This window comes from Musca autumnalis, unplaced genomic scaffold (genome assembly GCF_047663935.1).
Source record: "Musca autumnalis isolate F117 unplaced genomic scaffold, ASM4766393v1 scaffold_5, whole genome shotgun sequence".
Classification (NCBI taxonomy): Eukaryota; Metazoa; Arthropoda; class Insecta; order Diptera; family Muscidae; genus Musca; species Musca autumnalis.
In genome coordinates, this window is record NW_027412088.1 from 153,902,604 (window position 1) to 153,920,746 (window position 18,143).

Below are 18,143 nucleotides of genomic sequence, written 5' to 3' on the forward strand. Positions count from 1 at the left end.
ACGACTTAAAAACGCACTTAAAGTTGCACTTTTGTTTAATAATTTTTTTTTTGTAAGAAATGTATTTTTGATTCATTAAAAAATGAAGTGGCGCGGACAAATGGTAAGTCAGTATGCCATGATTTATTTTTCATAATATTTTACAAAACAATTATGATATTTTACACTTTAAAAAAAAAATTGTTTTCGTGGAATTTTAGTCGGAAAGAAGTGATTTTTTGAAGTTTTCTAAATTATAATTTTTTATTTTCCGTGGACATTTCAAAAGTGAGTTCCGTACATTCACGTGTTGAGATATTTATAATCTGAAAGATTGGATTCTTCTCTGTTCGCAAAGCTATAAAACTGCTGCGGTGTCGCGCGGTCTTTGGAGATATTCAAGATTTTCTAAAAAGACTTCGAGAATTTCATTCAGTTGCATTTTCCAAAAGTGGAAGGTAAACGCAACAATGAACGTCATTGTTGACTGTGTTTTGAAGAAATGGATTCACTAATTCTAACAATGATAATTTCTGTAAAATTAGGAAACCTCTCGCAATTTTTCATAGTTTTGACCTCTAAATGTTGCTGATTAAATATAGTGCAACATGTTTAGATGCTGCGGTGCAAATACCAAAATACGTTAAAAATTGTAATGCAGTGCAGACCTGTACTTGATTTGTAAGATATTATTAACACAATTAATGGTACAGACCTGCTGAATGTACCAATAAACATTATAGATACAAATGAAAACAAAAAATATTGACATTTTACTCCTTAATAGATGTGTAGGGTTGTGGGGCTTCACCCAGAAGTGGACCTATGTTGACAGCTTTTGTGTGAGGAGGTTTTTTATTCGCTAACATCTTAAAATTTACATTTGCATCAAAATCGCCTGCAATTTTTGTCTTTAACCTTTAAAATACCCAATATGAGAAAACCCGGCATGTGGGGGCTATTCCAAAACGGGAACCTATATTGAAAATATGTTGTACATAAGTTTTCTATCCGATGAAAACTCAATATACCAATTTGCATCAAAATCGATTGAAAAATTATTGTAAAACGTAAAAACGGCAGCCACCGTTACATGAGCGCTACAGAAAACCGCGGGTCTATGTGGCCCAATTTGAGCCCCACACTGTCCACTAATATAAGAAACATTTGTGCAAAATTGTAGGAATCTACATCTTTTCCTTTAAAAGTTATTAGTAAAGTTCCGCTAAAGTGCTTATATTTTGCACTGTGTGTTGCTTGGAAACCGCAAGTCTTATCGTAATATGACTAAAGAAAATGTTGTAACTGTGAAAATTCTCCACAAGATTGACATTAATGCCTTTTTCCTAGGTTTTTCCATTTTTGGGATATAGATGTACATATTGAGACAATGCACTGACTGTATCGCATCCTAATAAACAATGTCATGCACGGTGCGCCTTAACTAACTTGAAATGAAAACAGCTTAATCTTGAAAGTTTTTTCGGATTCTGAAACAGCAATATTCATATATTTAAGAAAATTCAAAAACAAGCAAAATCGCTGGAGGGATTAAATTGCGGTCAAAGTTCAGATTTTTTAGGTTTATATTAGGTTTTCAGGATTTTCCTTAGAAACGGCAAGTCCTATCGAAATGGGACTAAAGAAAATGTTGTAGAGCATTTTCACTGTTACAACATTTTCTTTAGTTAGCTCACTACCATTAATAGGTGTTAAAGGCGTCTCTCCAGGTGACACCCCGGGAAATTCAGTGTCCTTTTGAGATAAGAGAGGGACCAAGATATATCCTGGACTTTGCCATGTTAAAGCCGGACAAGGCCGTTGATTGGTATCTTTCATCCTCTCCCTCACCCACCATTCTACATAAGTCTAAGAAATAATCTTGGCCAAATCGCTATATTTTAGCGATGTTTACATACGAATGTTTGTTCAAACAAGTAAAAATGTATCAGTCGGCTTTGCTGACAGATATATACTCTCAGCCTATGTTAATTGAAACTTTCATCTACGGACAGATCGAATGCATTTAGGGTCTTTCCAGAAGTTTGTGGCCCTTTTTGGACATTTGAACTTGCCGACAAAAATCTGGATTAGGGTTAAAGTTCAAAGTTTTGTGGAGGAGGTACTTAAAGGAATGGACCAACATCATTCTATAACTTTTGGACCAGTATGCCAGGAAGCATGAACTTGTCCACGGAAAACATAATATGGCTGTAAACAGGACCACAACGAACAGAAACGGTATACATTTCCAAAGGATCTTCGAACAGACCCCAAAACTGCACTTAAACACAAATGTTGAACTTTTGTGGGGGACGTCCCATAGGGAAAAGATCGATATCGGCCATTTTAGACGTTAAACTAAATTTGGAGAAAATATTAGTAGATCCAAAGTTTGGTTGCCTGTTCAATAGATATCTTGCATACAATTTTAGTGACATCTTCAAACTGTAACTAAGTTCGGACAAAATAAGACGAAGGACAAATTTTGGAACGAATCGGCAGATCCGTTCGAGAGTTATCTTGCGATCCAACCACTACACACGGTGTCGTAGGGGTTTTTTAATCTTTCAGGCTATTTTCTCAGGAAGTATGGTTTCGCCCCTGATGAAACTTGTACCGCCGCATAGGGGGCCGTGAATACAAGTTGTTACAACAAAAATCAAAACGATTCGAGAGCAGGTCCTAAACTGAACTTTTCCGAAATTTGTGTGGGAGGTACACGAAGCCGTGGACCAATTGAGTCCATATTGGAACCTCTTCTAAGTTTGGTAGAAATTTCACGATGTGCTAAGTATGGACCAAATCGTTTCCTTCCTTCAAGAGTTATCGTGCACAGAAATTTTTCAAACATTTTCGAACTTCTCACTGGCAAGGTCAACAAAAACAGCCTGTAACTTTCGCGAATTCGTTGCTAACGACCCCAAATTCTCTTGTCCGATAGGTACAAAAAATATAAACATAAAATTCACGAGTTTATAAAGAAAAACCAAAAATTGCAATAGTGTCAAATGTTCCTAATATGCTCCGAAATGGCGCGATTTGAGAACAAATTGGTCCAGAACGCTTTGATAATGATTTTAAATTAGACTACAAAAAAATTAAAATTTTAATGAAAAGCAAATATGTTGTTATGACAGATAATAAAAAATGCATTTCTGAACATCCATGCATTTGGTTCGGAAACTTTTTTCGCGATAGAGAAAAATTAACACCGTATTTCATAATAGTTTTCCATGCTCTACACGGCATTGTGGTGGTATTTTTTTGGTTATAGCCCTAGTGTATATACCCTCGTTAGCATAAATGCTGAGGGTATAATAACCAATGCACATTAGAAATCCCCGTGGCGCAGACTTTTTTAACCGAATCGGTTTAAAAAATGTGTTTTCGCACATATTACTGCCCTGGTATTTTTGGTTATATCCCTAATGTTTATATGCTCACACCATATACTTGATCTGATCATAAACATTATTTCTTCTTAGCTGCTGATCGTGTATTAGTTAATGACCTCCTCGAATCATTTAAGCTTGTCTTGTCCAAGAACTAAAGTTACTAAATTACCATAGCCAGTGAGCTGTAATGATTTCTTTTTCTTGTCAACATTAGTAAGTAGATGTGTAAGTTAATCCTATCGCCTGTAACCAACTTAGTGGAAACATCCATATCCCATAAGGCTTATATCCTGAAAAATTAGTTGTAACATTTATTTATGACCTGTTCACGAACACAAACTGTCGTTCATTTTGTTGTTTTCGGTGATCTTCATTTTCATGTTGTGCTACTTGTAACATCAGCACCGTCTTGGTATTGAATAATTTCAAAAAAACCTGATCTCTCAAGACATAACGCACAGCACACAGCCAGAAGATGGATGGATGACATCAACTAGCAAGTCCGCAGCAGCAGTAATCGTATTTTCCTGGTAATTTGTTTAACTTTTTTTGTTGTCAAATGTAATGCAACCACTTATACGGTATATGCAATATTCCAAACAAGGCTATGATAGCAGATTCTTAAGTGAAACTAAAAGAAAGAAAGAAAAAAAAACAACTAAAACTGAAACCACTTTTCTTGTGAAATGCGGAAATTGTAGTGTGAAGTGGATGCACTGAGAGAAAATTATTTAGATTTTTTTGTGAACAATTTTCATAAATATGGATTTGGGGCAGATTATAAGAGGTAATGGTGTAATACAGACATGTGCCAAGTGATTTAATAAAATCATAACCGTACAATATAGTCGGTAGAGATCCGTGCGGTTATTGATTCCAATTTAAATATTTTTTAAGGGGACAGATCAAAAAATGTACCTTTGGAAAGTTTAATCCCAAACACAATGGGCTGGATTGTTGTTCTATGAAAACTTGAAATAAAGAATATTTATTTTATAATTTATTTTCATTTGACATTTATTTCCTTTATAAAATTTTTCATTTAACATTTTCGTAGCAACAGAATTGAACCCCATATTTTATTAGCGATTTAGATAAGCTAAGTTTTTGCCTCATTCTTAGTGTATCTTTTTACTTAGAAATGTAATTAAAAACCTTTCAAAAACTCATTCCTAATCTTTTCACTTTAAGCCGTTTCTTCAATTTTTTTTTGCATATAATTCGCTGCATCACCATTCAACACCAACCAAACAAAGCACAAAACAACAAAAGATGTTAAAACTCTTGCTGTTATTTTATGGCTTAAATAGATTGTAATAGGCCTACTTAACTGCAAAATTTGTTAACAGCAACAAGTACTTTCACTTCAAAAAATGTGCAATGTTTTTATCGTTTTTGTTGTTGCTGGCACTTCGATTGTTTTGGTCAACAACTAAAATACCAAATTACAAAATAGCCATAACCCAAACAATGCACCCGAAACAGATATTTTTTATATTTTGTAATAACGATTATGTTTGGAACTAATTAAAGATTTTTTGTAGAAAAAAAACAACAAATTGTACATTGCAATTCATCAGTTTTTGGTTGTTTTGATTATGTAAGTACCGATTTACCTTGCCATGGGATATGTGGTTAATGTGCAGAGTAGTTTACATACATTTTTAGTGAATGGAACACTTTGTTTTAATAGGCCGGAAGTAATTGAACAAGTAAGCGATTAATTATAATTGATGGTTATGATCATTAACAAGTAAAGATAATATTCGAATACTTATATTTGACCACCACGTCTTGCAGTTGGTTGTCTAAGATATAAAGCAAAGATAGAATAAATCAAAAAGTATCAGTCGGCATTTTCAGAATTATATTCCTTATTTAGGGAAGGAGGTATGAACATACACGGTGCTCTTGAACCAACTTTAAATGGAAGGAGCTTACACCTGGGAAGTTTTTTCGGGGATTCTAAAACTTCAATGTTCATAGATGAGAAAAATCAAAAAACAAAGAAATTGCCGGAGCTCTTTTTAAATAAGGTTCACATTTTTAGGTTCTCTATGTTTTCACGATTTTGATTGAAAACTGCAAGTCCTATCGAAATGGAATTACAGAAAATATTGTAGCTGTGAAAATTCTCTACAAGACTGACCTTTATAATATTTTCGTAGGTTTTACCATTTTTGAGATATAGAAGTTCAAATTGAAACAATGCACTGACTGTATCGCCTCCTTATAAAACAATGTCATGACTGCGATTTCCGAACATAATTTTGTATATCTCAAAAATTGTCCAACTTAGGAAAAAACAAGTAAAAAAGCGTTAAGTTTGGCCGGGCCGAACTTTTCATACCCTCCACCATAAAATATTCTGAACTAAAATGTCCCCAACTTTTAGTGGTTACGTTAAAATGTCAGATAATGTACATAAAATGCTTCCTTCGTATGTAAAATGCTTCCTAACTATGTATGTTGACAATTTTTGGTGGGCTAGAAATTGGGAGGTACCGTAATATAGGGGTTATAATAAAACATGGACCTATGTTGACAGTTTTTGATGGGAGCCTTTAATGTCAAATAACTCCCAATTCGGTTAAAAATTGTAGCTAGAATCCTCAAAATACCGAAAATCGGTACATAACATGGGAACTTCAGAATTTTTGTTGGCTTTTAAATTTCAAATTACAGAAAGTTCGTTCAAAAAATAAAGCTAAGGTACGGAAAATCGGGAGGTTTGTTTTGGGGCTATACCAAAACATGGACCTACGTTTGTTTAACATTTTAACTAAAATCCTCAAAGTACCGAAAATCGGGAGGTATCGTTATATTGGGGCTATGTTGAAAATTGTTGATGCAGATGTGTGGTGACCACTACAACAATTACAGTTAGTTCGGTTAAAAATTGTAGCTTAAATTGCCAAATTACTAAAAATTGGGAAGTACCGTTATATGGGAGCTATATCCGAACATGGACCTATGTTGACGGTTTAATATTGTAGCTAAAATCATCAAATTACTGAAATTCGGGAGGTACTTTTATATGGGGGCTTTATCAATACATCGACCTTTCTTGACAATTTTTGGTTGAGAGGTGTGGTGACCACTAAGAATTTCAAATGTTCAAATTACAGATAATTCGGTTAAAACTTGTAGGTAAAATTCTCAAAATACCGAAAATCGGGAGGTACCGTTATATGGGGCTATACCAACACATGGACCTATGTTCACAATTTTTTCGAATATAAGTTTTTTGGTCACTAAGAACCCTAAATATCAAATTATAGCTAATTCGGTCTAGAAATGTGGCATAAAACGTCAAAATATCTGAAATCGGGCGGTAACGTTATATGGGGGCTATTCCAAAACATGGACCTATGTCCACTAGTTTTGTTATATAAGTTTATTGACACTTAAGAGTCAACTTATAGCTAAATCGAACTGAAAATGTAGCTAAAAACGTCAAAATGCCGTAAATCGGGGGTACCGTTATATGGGGGCTATACCAAAATGTGGACCGACATAGCCCATCATCGAATTTGACCTGCCTGCAAACAAAAGACGCATTTTCCAAAAATTTCAGACAATTTTGGTGGAGAGGTGTGGTGACCACTAAGAACTTCAAATGTCAAATATTCAAATTACAGCTAATTCGGTCAAAACTTGTATGTAAAAATCTCAAAATACCGAAAATCGGGAGGTACCGTTATATGGGGTATAGCCCCCAACCAACACATGTACCTATGTTCATAATTTTTTCGAATATACGTTTTTTCGTCACTAAGAACCCTAAATATCAAGTAATAGCTAATTCGGTCTAGAAATATGACTTAAATCGTCAAAATACCTGCAATCGGGGGTACCGTTATATGAGGGCTATACCAAAACGTGGGCCTATGTCCATAACTTTTGTTATATAAGTTTATTGACACATAAGAACCTTAAATATCAAGTTATAGCTAATTCGGTCTAGAAATATGACTTAAATAGTCAAAATACCTGAAATCGGGGGTACCGTTATATGAGGGCTATACCAAAACGTGGGCCTATGTCCACATCTTTTGTTATATAAGTTTATTGATACATAGGAACCCTAAATGTCAAATTATAGATAAATCGGTCTAAGAATGTAACTAAAAACGTCAAAATACCGTAAATCGGGGGGTACCGTTATATGGGGGCTATACCAAAACGTGGACCGATATAGCCCATCATCGAACTTGACCTGCCTGCAAACAAAAGACGCATTTTCCCAAAATTTCAGCGTTCTATCTCCATTTTTGTGGATGCTAGAGTGATTACCACAGACGGACGGACGGATGTGCACAGATCGATTCAGAATTTTACCCTGATCAAGAATATATATACTTTATATACCTGATCAAGAATATATATACTTTACTATGGTGGAGGGTATAACAAGTAAAAAGGTGTCAGTCGGCTTTGCCGACAGATATATACCCTCAGCCAATGTGAAATGAAACTTTCACCTACGGACAGGTCGAATGTATTTAATGGCCCTTTTTTAGGAATTAACTGCACTAAGACACAAATGGTAAACTTTTGTGGGGGAGGTACCCTTGGGAGGACCGATAGAAGTTAAACTAAATGTTGACAAAATATTAGGAGATCAAAAGTTTGGACCAAATTGGTTGCCCCATTCAAGTGATATCGTCCTAGCATTTTAGTTACATTTTTTAAATATGGGGGAGAAGTACCGGAAGTTGTGGACCGGTATTGCCCCATGAAACTAAGTTTGGATATAATATGACGAAGACCAACTGTTGGACCAAATCGGTTGAACAGTTCGAGAGCTATCGTGCTCTCCGTCCGCCACATGTGGTGACATAGGGGGTTTTTTACTGCAGATTCGGTCCATAATTTGGCTTTCGTAATATTTTCTCCAAACATAGTTTAAATTCGAAGATAAGCCATATCGGTCCACTTCTTCAGGTACCTCCCCCACAAAAGTTGAAAAATGTTCGGAAAAATTGTGCGCACGATAACTTTTGTAGGGAGTGACCGATGTTATCCATACTTTGCACATCATAATATATCTACCAGATATAGATCAGGTTCGAATATGGACTATATTTGTCTCCTCCTTCTCTTACTTTAAGACCTGCTCTCGAATCACTTAGATTTTTGTTGAAGCGGTTTGCATTTGCTAACTCCATTACGACAGTAAAAGTTTGTTTCAGGGGCAAGTCAATATTTCTTGGGAAAACAGCCCGAAAGGTGTAAAAAACCCCCTATGTCACCACATGTGGCGGACGGAGAGCACGATAGCTCTCGAACTGTTCAACCGATTTGGTCCAACAGTTGGTCTTCGTCATATTATATCCAAACTTAGTTTCATGGGGCAATACCGGTCCACAACTTCCGGTACTTCTCCCCCATATTTAAAAAATGTAACTAAAATGCTAGGACGATATCACTTGAATGGGGCAACCAATTTGGTCCAAACTTTTGATCTCCTAATATTTTGTCAACATTTAGTTTAACTTCTATCGGTCCTCCCAAGGGTACCTCCCCCACAAAAGTTTACCATTTGTGTCTTAGTGCAGTTAATTCCTAAAAAAGGGCCATTAAATACATTCGACCTGTCCGTAGGTGAAAGTTTCATTTCACATTGGCTGAGGGTATATATCTGTCGGCAAAGCCGACTGACACCTTTTTACTTGTTATACCCTCCACCATAGTAAAGTATATATATTCTTGATCAGGTATATAAAGTATATATATTCTTGATCAGGGTAAAATTCTGAATCGATCTGTGCACATCCGTCCGTCCGTCTGTGGTAATCACTCTAGCATCCACAAAAATGGAGATAGAACGCTGAAATTTTGGGAAAATGCGTCTTTTGTTTGCAGGCAGGTCAAGTTCGATGATGGGCTATATCGGTCCACGTTTTGGTATAGCCCCCATATAACGGTACCCCCCGATTTACGGTATTTTGACGTTTTTAGTTACATTCTTAGACCGATTTATCTATAATTTGACATTTAGGGTTCCTATGTATCAATAAACTTATATAACAAAAGATGTGGACATAGGCCCACGTTTTGGTATAGCCCTCATATAACGGTACCCCCGATTTCAGGTATTTTGACTATTTAAGTCATATTTCTAGACCGAATTAGCTATAACTTGATATTTAAGGTTCTTATGTGTCAATAAACTTATATAACAAAAGTTATGGACATAGGCCCACGTTTTGGTATAGCCCTCATATAACGGTACCCCCGATTGCAGGTATTTTGACGATTTAAGTCATATTTCTAGACCGAATTAGCTATTACTTGATATTTAGGGTTCTTAGTGACGAAAAAACGTATATTCGAAAAAATTATGAACATAGGTACATGTGTTGGTTGGGGGCTATACCCCATATAACGGTACCTCCCGATTTTCGGTATTTTGAGATTTTTACATACAAGTTTTGACCGAATTAGCTGTAATTTGAATATTTGACATTTGAAGTTCTTAGTGGTCACCACACCTCTCCACCAAAATTGTCTGAAATTTTTGGAAAATGCGTCTTTTGTTTGCAGGCAGGTCAAATTCGATGATGGGCTATGTCGGTCCACATTTTGGTATAGCCCCCATATAACGGTACCCCCGATTTACGGCATTTTGACGTTTTTAGCTACATTTTCAGTTCGATTTAGCTATAAGTTGACTCTTAAGTGTCAATAAACTTATATAACAAAACTAGTGGACATAGGTCCATGTTTTGGAATAGCCCCCATATAACGTTACCGCCCGATTTCAGATATTTTGACGTTTTATGCCACATTTCTAGACCGAATTAGCTATAATTTGATATTTAGGGTTCTTAGTGACCAAAAAACTTATATTCGAAAAAATTGTGAACATAGGTCCATGTGTTGGTATAGCCCCATATAACGGTACCTCCCGATTTTCGGTATTTTGAGAATTTTACCTACAAGTTTTAACCGAATTATCTGTAATTTGAACATTTGAAATTCTTAGTGGTCACCACACCTCTCAACCAAAAATTGTCAAGAAAGGTCGATGTATTGATAAAGCCCCCATATAAAAGTACCTCCCGAATTTCAGTAATTTGATGATTTTAGCTACAATATTAAACCGTCAACATAGGTCCATGTTCGGATATAGCTCCCATATAACGGTACTTCCCAATTTTTAGTAATTTGGCAATTTAAGCTACAATTTTTAACCGAACTAACTGTAATTGTTGTAGTGGTCACCACACATCTGCATCAACAATTTTCAACATAGCCCCAATATAACGATACCTCCCGATTTTCGGTACTTTGAGGATTTTAGTTAAAATGTTAAACAAACGTAGGTCCATGTTTTGGTATAGCCCCAAAACAAACCTCCCGATTTTCCGTACCTTAGCTTTATTTTTTGAACGAACTTTCTGTAATTTGAAATTTAAAAGCCAACAAAAATTCTGAAGTTCCCATGTTATGTACCGATTTTCGGTATTTTGAGGATTCTAGCTACAATTTTTAACCGAATTGGGAGTTATTTGACATTAAAGGCTCCCATCAAAAACTGTCAACATAGGTCCATGTTTTATTATAACCCCTATATTACGGTACCTCCCAATTTCTAGCCCACCAAAAATTGTCAACATACATAGTTAGGAAGCATTTTACATACGAAGGAAGCATTTTATGTACATTATCTGACATTTTAACGTAACCACTAAAAGTTGGGGACATTTTAGTTCAGAATATTTTATGGTGGAGGGTATGAAAAGTTCGGCCCGGCCAAACTTAACGCTTTTTTACTTGTTTTTTCCTAAGTTGGACAATTTTTGAGATATACAAAATTATGTTCGGAAATCGCAGTCATGACATTGTTTTATAAGGAGGCGATACAGTCAGTGCATTGTTTCAATTTGAACTTCTATATCTCAAAAATGGTAAAACCTACGAAAATATTATAAAGGTCAGTCTTGTAGAGAATTTTCACAGCTACAATATTTTCTGTAATTCCATTTCGATAGGACTTGCAGTTTTCAATCAAAATCGTGAAAACATAGAGAACCTAAAAATGTGAACCTTATTTAAAAAGAGCTCCGGCAATTTCTTTGTTTTTTGATTTTTCTCATCTATGAACATTGAAGTTTTAGAATCCCCGAAAAAACTTCCCAGGTGTAAGCTCCTTCCATTTAAAGTTGGTTCAAGAGCACCGTGTATGTTCATACCTCCTTCCCTAAATAAGGAATATAATTCTGAAAATGCCGACTGATACTTTTTGATTTATTCTATCTTTGCTTTATATCTTAGACAACCAACTGCAAGACGTGGTGGTCAAATATAAGTATTCTGAAACAAACTTTTACTGTCGTAATGGAGTTAGCAAATGCAAACCGCTTCAACAAAAATCTAAGTGATTCGAGAGCAGGTCTTAAAGTAAGAGAAGGAGGAGACAAATATAGTCCATATTCGAACCTGATCTATATCTGGTAGATATATTATGATGTGCAAAGTATGGATAACATCGGTCACTCCCTACAAAAGTTATCGTGCGCACAATTTTTCCGAACATTTTTCAACTTTTGTGGGGGAGGTACCTGAAGAAGTGGACCGATATGGCTTATCTTCGAATTTAAACTATGTTTGGAGAAAATATTACGAAAGCCAAATTATGGACCGAATCTGCAGATTCGGTCGAGAGTTATCTTGCGCTCCAATCACTACACACGGTGTCATAGGGGCTCTTTGCAACTTTTAGTCGATTTTCTCAGGAAATATGGACTTGCCCCTGATAAAACTTGTACCGTCGTATGGGGGGCTGTGAATACAAGTTGTTGCAACAAAAATCAAAGCGATTCGAGAACAGGTCCTAAACTGAACTTTTCCGAAATTTTGTGTGGGAGGTACCCGAAAGCGTGGACCGATTGAGTCCATATTAGAAACTCATCTAAGTTTGTTAGAAATATCACGATGTGCAAAGTTATCGTGCGCACAAATTTTCCGAACATTTTCGAACTTTTGTGGGGGAGGCACCGGAAGGAGTGGACCGATATAACCCATTTTCGAACTTAAACAAAGTTTGGACAAAATATTGCGATAGCCAACTTTTGGACCAAATCGGTTCATCCGTTCGAGAGTTATCGTGCGCACCAGCCAGCCAGACAGACAGACGGACGGACATTGCTAAATCGGCTCCAAATTGTCTGAAACACATTTGGTCCAAACATACTTTGGGTCTTAAACCATTATTTCGATGAGGCACATTTTGCCCGTATGAAAGTGTATATACCCTCGTTAGCATAAATGCTGAGGGTATAATTACGAAATTTTCGATAAGACTTACCGTTTTCAAGCAAATCGTGAAAACCTAACAAAAAAACCTAAAAATGTGGCCTGAACTTCTATATCCCCTCTAGATAGTTTTCACAGCTTTATCACCATTTCGGTTTCCAAACAAAATCGTGAAAACCTAAAAAAAACCCTAAAAATGTGAACTTTGACCGCGATTGATTTAAATAGCGCTCCAGAGATTTTATTGATTTTCAGAATCCGCAAAGCTCCTTTAGTTTAAAGTTGATTCAAGAGCACCATGCATGCCGAGCACAATAAAGTCCTTATTTGACCTTTTGGGGTATTTATCTTAACGACTGTGGATGTTCCGAATAAATGCTAATAAATTTAATTTGGATTAGAAGCCAATAGTGTTTAACTTTTGTGGGGGAGATACATAAGAAATGAACCCACATGGTCCATCTTGGGAGTGGATCTATTTTTGCAAGTCATTTCCTTTGGGTAGTTATCGTGGCAAGCAACCAACTAATAGGTCACAGTACGATTTTTTGTACTCTTGAGTCATTATGTCCGGAAGCATTGGACTTACCCACAAATGAAATTACAAGGAATAAATTCTATGAACATTTCAAAATAATCTTCGAACAGCCCTTAAACTGCACTTAAGAAACAATTTTGAACTTTTGTGATATATACAATATCCGATTTGTACCTTATTGGAACTTGATGAGAGAGAGAAACATTACGATTTGCAACGTTTAGACAAATATCAGACCATCCTTTCCTTTATCGTGGCCAGCAGGCATTTTTTGAATCGAAAAACAGTATATCGCTGTAAACAGGACCATACGGAGTGTCTTCGATATAAATTTAAAAAATTATCCTCGAACAGCCATTAAACTGCACTTGTGCGACAAATTTTGAACTTTTGTGATGGAGGTAGCCGAAAGTGTTGTCGGATATGGACTTATTTGGAACTTGGTATACGCTTGAAAGTAATTTTACGGCCAAACCAGATACTGAGTACATCAGTCATTTTAGTTGGTGCCGGCAAAGCTTTTAGAGGTTTTGGGACAATACCTCAAGATATATGAATTTTCCCGAAAAAATTGTACTGCTGAAATAGGGGCAACGATCCGAATCGTGTTCTTAAACTGCACATCTGCGACAAATTTTAAAATTTTGTGTGGAAAGTACTTGAATGAGTGGATCAATATAGGCTTCATTCGAACCTGATCTTTGTATGGTCGATCCATTCGGGAGTTATAGTGCTCATTGTTATCATTTAAGCCAAATTGAGACTTTTGTGGAGGATGTACCCAAACGAGTGGACCGATGTGGCCATGTTTGGACAAAATATCACAAGGTGCAAATTTTAGACAGAATCTGTTGATCCGTTCGAGAGTTATAGTGAGCTGCAGCCAGCCAGACGGACGGATGGAAAAGGCTAAATCGACTCAAGGTATTTCTATGAGAAAAATTTTGGTCGTGTGAAAGTGTACCTTCGTTGGCCTAAATTTTGTGTCTGTCAGGAATTTTGAAGGTATAGCTTTCGCATTTGATTTGTTGCTTTAGACCCACAACTGTGGGTATTTGAGACTGTGGCTAACTTTTCAGACATCCCAAAGTGTATCCATGTTATTGATTGTCTTAGAACACAATGATCCTAGCTTCAGCATCATACTCAATGCCACAAAAACATCATCTGAGGCATCTCGACAGTCAATGTAGACAGTCACATGTAGAGCCACACTCCTATTTTAAAAGAGGTCAACTTCGCGTAGTAAGTCGAGTTATTTCGTGCCGATCGCCTATTGTGAATTTTGTTCAATCGATTTTGAGCCACTACCCTGCTCAGAGGTTAATGGTCCGTCAAACGTTCCAGCCACTTGGATCTTTGCGGCACCTTTCCATCTAGCTTCACTAATCCTAGAAAATGTGAACTTTTTAGGAGCATGGGATCCTGCAGTGACCTTGTTCACTGCATGTTCGGATTTCGTGAACCTTTAACACTCTTTTTTACCCCTGTTCGGATTTTGTGAACCTTTATCACTCTTTTTTACCCCTGCTGCGTTGGCGACAGGTGCAGACGAAGCAGTCACACTAGTTGGGACTTTGTGTGGCTGCTTCGTCGTTGTAAGTCCCTTCGCATTCTCCGACTTCAAAACGGGAGACACCGTCATAGGTGTCGGCGGTATTGCTTTCGTAGAAACCGATAGTGTCAAATTGTCCGACCCTTCTTACCACAGACACCCCTGGTGTTCGTAAGGAACTCAAGCAACTTAAAGCCAACGGTTTTTTCTACACTTCCGACCAACCGAACCAGAGCTTGAAATCGGCCCGGTTGGGAGTTAATGTTGCCCGATGTGAGAATATTTCCATTTGAAACGCCTCATGAATTGAAGTTTTAGCAGAATCGGACGGAATTCCTCTTCCGAAACATCGTCTGGTACTGTCAACAAATTTGTTGCATTAACACACGGTCCTTCTATAGGCGTGCTTATTCTTAATTTCTCTGGCCTTGCTGGTTTTATTGGGTGGTACTGTCAACAAATTTGTTGCATTAACACACGGTCCTTCTATAGGCGTGCTTATTCTTAATTTCTCTGGCCTTGCTGGTTTTATTGGGTGGGATGAGGGGGAGTGGTCCATTTCTTTTCCTCCATGACCTTTTCCACCAAAGCATTCTGCCTGGGAAGGATGTTTCTATCGGCTATGGAAATGTTTCATATCCTAAGAGAGTTTCACCGACAGCCGTTTCTTTGCATCGTATTGACTCGGATGGCGGTCTTGATGTAATCCACATCGTCAGATTTTATGATTTTTAGACGGCCTTTCACCAAAACCCTACGATCCTCACTTATACTACCTTCAGGATCAAACCTTTGAAAGACTACCACCAAAAAGCTCGTCTGAGGCAATCATCGGCGCAGGTTTTGATGGCTCCCGTACCTTTTCACTAGACTGGTCTTGCCATCTTTATCGGTCATCATGGATTGAGCCCCCTTATCTGTCTAGAAAAAAAGTTATCTTCGCGTAAGAAGTCGAGCCCCCCTTAGAAGATGGCACCCTCTTCACATTCGCATGTTGGGAATTGTGTATATTCGACTTCGTGCCACTAGCCTGCTGAGAGGTTCATGGTGCGTCAGTCGTTTCAGTAATTTCCTTCTAGCTTCGCTCTACCCAAAAGGTTGGGGGTCTTGCAGTGACCTCTTTGACAGTTCCCGGCGTGGTCGGACTTCCTAAACCTTTCCCACTGAACTTTACCCATGCAGCTTTAGCGCACTGATGTGAAGAAAGTATTTGTATTGTGTATCGTACGAAAACGTAAAGGCGAGTGCTCATCTTGTTCATCTATGCTTTAGCGACAGGTGCAGACAAAGCATTCACACTAGGTGAGGTGTTGTGTGGCTGGTATTTCCGTGACTGTCCCTTCGGTTTCTCCGAATTCAAACGGTAGGCACATTGGTAGGTAGCGTCCGTATTGCAGTCATCGGGGCCGATTCCCGACCCTACCACAGACACCACTGATATCCGAAAGGGGCTCAAACAACTTGAAATCACCTTTTTATGAACTCTCTCGGGTCTGGTGTAGTTAGCACAGTCTTTGGGCTGGTGAGCAAAAACAAAGCAGGGACTGAAATCCGCTCAAATGGGAAGAAAGATTTCTCAACCGTAGAAAATTACTTTTCAAAACGACTCAGGAATTAAAGTTTTAGCAGAATATCATGGAATTCCACATTAGAAACATCGTTTGGGGTTCTGTCAACAAAGTTACGAAGTTACAGTAATACACTTCCCTTCTATATGTGCTTATCCTTTATTTCCCTGGTTTTGCTACTTTTCAGGGAGACGATGTGAGAGAGTGGTCTATCTCCTCCTCCACAACCTATTCCAATAAAACATTCTGTCGAGAAAGAATGTTGTATTGTGGAAGGATGTTTCATTTCCTAAGGAAGTTTCCCTCTGGCTGCCTAGATTGGTACTCCTTAACGCAACTGAGATGGGTTGAAGCCCACAATAGCCGTTCAATGCACCGGATTGACTCGGAGTAATCTTCGGTCTGGGGCCGATACCTCAACAAATATGTATGTGTTTATGTTTTTTTATACCCTACACCACACTGTGGTAAGGGGTATTATGTGTTAGTGCATTTGTATGTAACATGCATAAGGAAAAGAGATAGACCCATAGTTCCTTCTAGGGATATGCATAGAATCACATTCTGAGTCCGTCCGTCCGTCCGTCCGTTCGCAACGTACAGGTCGCATTTGTTGTCCGATTTGGCTGAAAATTGAGCAAGATCATTTTTTTAGCCGTCGGAAGAACGCTATTGCTTTTGATGAAAATCGATTCAGATTTGGATATAGCTCCCATATATATTTTCGTCCGATTTGAGGTATTTGATGCACCAAGCACGCTATATCTGTCCAATTTTGATGAAATTTGGAATTTAAGACGGAATTAGGTCTATAAATAAATGTACCGAATTATATCGAAATCGGTTCAGATTTGGATATAGCTCCCATATATATTTTCGGCCGATTTGAAGTATTTGGTGCACCAAACACGCCATATCTGCCCGATTTTGATGAAATTTGGAATGCGTGACGGAATAAGGTCTATTGATAAATGTGCCAAATAATATCGAAATCGGTTCAGATTTGGATATAGCTCCCATATATATTTTCGGACGATTTGACGTATTTGCTGCACCAAACACGCTATATACGACCGAATTTGATGAAATTTGGATTGTGTGACTAAATTCGGTCTAAAAATAAATGTGCCAAATTACAACGAAATCGGTTCAGATTTGGTTATAGCTCCCATATATATTTTCGGCCGATTTGACGTATTTGCTGCACCAAACACCCTATATCTGCCAATTTTGATGAACTTTGGAATGTGTGGCAGCATTTTGTCTAGTAATAAGTGTACTATGTTATATACAACTCAGTTCAAATTGATATACATATGGTAATATTCAAAAATGTTTTACAATCGTTGAAGTTAAGGTTCACCATTTAATAAGTCGCGAACTGTCAATATATTTTATACAATATGAATATATTTATATTAATTGAAGTGTTTTAGCCGAAATCACATAAAATGAAACATAACAAATAATTTATGTGGAAGCTGTGTTGGTGGTAATATTAAAAAATGGGTAAAAATGTGTTGAAGTTTACAAGTTTTTTTTGTGTTCTTTCTTGATTTCTGGTCAAACCACGGAAAATTCAGACCTGAGTTCAAAGAAATAATTTAAGAATACCCCTTGGACAACATGGTTCTAATGTATGACTTTTCGATATATACACTGCATCCCCCTAAAATCGATGCTGACATTTTGAAGTTTTGAAATCTGGGTTTTTTGAATTTTTCTTATAATTGGAGGGCGCAACCAGATAATTACCCAAGCTATTTATTGGATTGTAGAACTCGTGATTCCACGTCGTTTGATGTATATCTCATGAGTGTGCTTCATACAGTTCCCTAGTA